Source organism: Arachis ipaensis, chromosome B08 (assembly GCF_000816755.2).
Source record: "Arachis ipaensis cultivar K30076 chromosome B08, Araip1.1, whole genome shotgun sequence".
NCBI classification, from domain to species: domain Eukaryota; kingdom Viridiplantae; phylum Streptophyta; class Magnoliopsida; order Fabales; family Fabaceae; genus Arachis; species Arachis ipaensis.
The window spans coordinates 59,133,043-59,135,635 of record NC_029792.2 but is presented as its reverse complement, the minus strand read 5'-3'; the positions used below and the strand labels follow the sequence as shown (position 1 = coordinate 59,135,635).

Below are 2,593 nucleotides of genomic sequence, written 5' to 3'. Positions count from 1 at the left end.
AAAGAAGCGCTTCATGGGAGGCAACCCATGTTTTATATGTTTTTAAAATAATGAATAAATCAATGTTTATGAATTTCAACCCAAACTTGACGAACACTTGGTGAAATCTTTATCATGCAGTATATAATGAAGAACAAGTTTGGTGTTCAAAGCAAACCAAGATGCATGCTAGTCTTGGGAGCTTTGAACAAAACTTTCCATCACATTGCTTTAAACTAAGTTTGGTGTCACCCCATGGTGCCACCAAAATGCATATAAGGACCCACCAATAGTTAGTTAGTTAGTTGGAATTCATAAATAAACAATCAAATCCTTTCTTCCCTTTTATTAATATTAGCCGTAAAGTTCATATGGTCATTTTAATATCTTTTTTTACTTTTCTTAGTTTGTCTTTATAGGAAAAGAAAAGGAGCATAAAAAGGGATTGATTGGACAATTAAATGGGGGAGATTTCGCCACTTAATGAAGAGCACTACACACATGTCTCAAGAGGGAACGCATGGGGAAACGCTGCCATGCAACATTGGAGAAAGAAGACCCTTGAAGACCGAATCAATCACTCTCGTTAAGTGATGATCCTTGTCCTTCCTTCATACACAACCCCAACCATCCATCAAGCAACAATCCTTGCAATCCACACCTTCCATCCACTCATGACCTCCCTATATAAGTGAACCTTAGTGCATGATCATTCCTCACACTCAAATTCCCACTATCCACACTTCATACTTTCGGCTTGCTCAAACTCCTTCATCACACTCTGTCCTAGCCAACCTATTTCTCATCTCTCCGTATCCTCCAACCTCCACCTCAAAACAACAACTCAATTCATGGCATCATCAAGCTCAAAGAGGCAAAAGAGGAAGGAACCCATGGAGAGTGTTCCTTTCGATGAGAAGAAATTCAAAACTGCCTTTCATGAACGTGAATTCGAACGGATAAGGGCGAGAAAGATATTGCCAGAGTTAATCTTCCAAATTAATGCAGATGAGTCACCACAAATTCTGGAGAAAATCGAACAGAGGGGGTGGCAATTGCTCACAAGTCCAGAGGGGAAGATCAATGGAAACCTCATCAAAGAATTTTATGCTAATGTAGTAAGAGAGGATAAAACCAAGGCCCCAACCTTCAAAAGTTACGTAAGAGGAAAAGAGGTGGACGTCAGCCCAAATGCCATAACAAGAGTTCTTCACCTGAAATCACCTCATTTTGATGAGGAAAGTTATCAGGCAAGGATAAGTAGAAGCCCTGATAATAATGAGCTCTCAGAGATAGTGGCAGACATCTGTGTTATAGTAGCTGACTGGGAGAGGTACACAGATGGGAGACCCAAGTTCATCAAGAGAGGAGACCTGAGCCCTGAAGCCAAGGGGTGGTTTGAACTTGTGAGGAGGTCCATTCTACCAGTTGTAAATAATTCAGAGGTAAACATCAATCGAGCTACTATGGTGCATTGCTTAATACAGGGTGGGGAAATCAATGTGAATGAGCTCATCGCCGAGGGGATTCAAGATTCGGCTGAGAAGGTTGATTCAGGTGCCAGGCTTTGGTACCCCAGCACTTCTCCGCTTATGCAACAAGGCCAAGGTAGTATTTGAGGACAGCAATCCAGACTGGGTAAACCCAGGGAGGCCAGTTATACTCGAGAGATTGGTTTATACTACACCTGCTCAACAACAAAGAAGACCACAAATAGGAAAACCAAAAGCAAAAGAAAGAGTTCACCAAGAGGAACCTCATCAGGAAGAATATCAACAAGGAGAGTATTCTGATCCAGCTAACTTGAGCATGAGTCACCTTCTAAGAGCCATTGAGGATTTGGGGTTGAGACATATGGAAGGACAAGAGCAAATACTGAACCTTCAAACCAACTGGCTGAGCCAACAGGAAGCATGGAAAAAACAACAAATGGAGCAGCAGCAGGAACACTACTCCAGGCTCACTCAAGCCATCAACCAAGTGAATGAGAGACAAGAGCTTCAAGAGAAGCACTTGCAAGAACTCAACCAGTGGCAGATAGCCCAATTGAAAACTTTCAATGAGTTCAGTGTACTCAATAAAGGAAGGCAACTTCATAGGGAGGAGTTCTATGTGAACACTCAAGCCAAGTTGAACTACATGACTAATAATATGCATCAGCTACACTATGCTATCCCTACATATGATGAGGTCCAAAAAGATTTTGTAGAACAAGAAGAGAGGAAGGTGAAACAGCAAAAGGAGACACTCAAGAAGAAGATGGAAGATGGTGGTTTCTGGAAGAAGCTTCTTGGAAAAGGCAAAGGAAGTGGGAGCACAAGCACTCAAGATAGACACAATGAGGACAAGCAAGGATGGGAGCATGGGCATCCACATGAATGAAAGGTGGTGGAGTTCTTTTTAGTCCATTGTTTTCTATGCTTTAAATAAGGAAGATCTTGTATGAAATAGAACTTGCTTCCATGTTATGTTTAAACTTTTTAAATTCTGTCTTTTAAGTTTTCTTTCTGAATAGGTCCATGATTTCTGGTTTAAATGTCACTGCATCTTTCCCTTATTTACTTGTAAGCTTGTCCATTTTAAATCAAATGAAGAAGAGAATGTTTATGTTTTT

At 40.9% G+C, this 2,593-nt stretch overlaps 1 long non-coding RNA gene across 1 annotated transcript in view; it reads left to right on the top strand.

Moving 5' to 3' along the window:
* Positions 471-2,593, top strand: part of LOC110265538 — a 5,515-nt gene continuing 3,392 nt past the window's right edge. The window contains exons 1-2 of the long non-coding RNA XR_002351688.1: positions 471-482; positions 2,083-2,084. This is a non-coding gene — a long non-coding RNA (uncharacterized LOC110265538). The remainder of the gene's footprint in view (positions 483-2,082; positions 2,085-2,593) is intronic.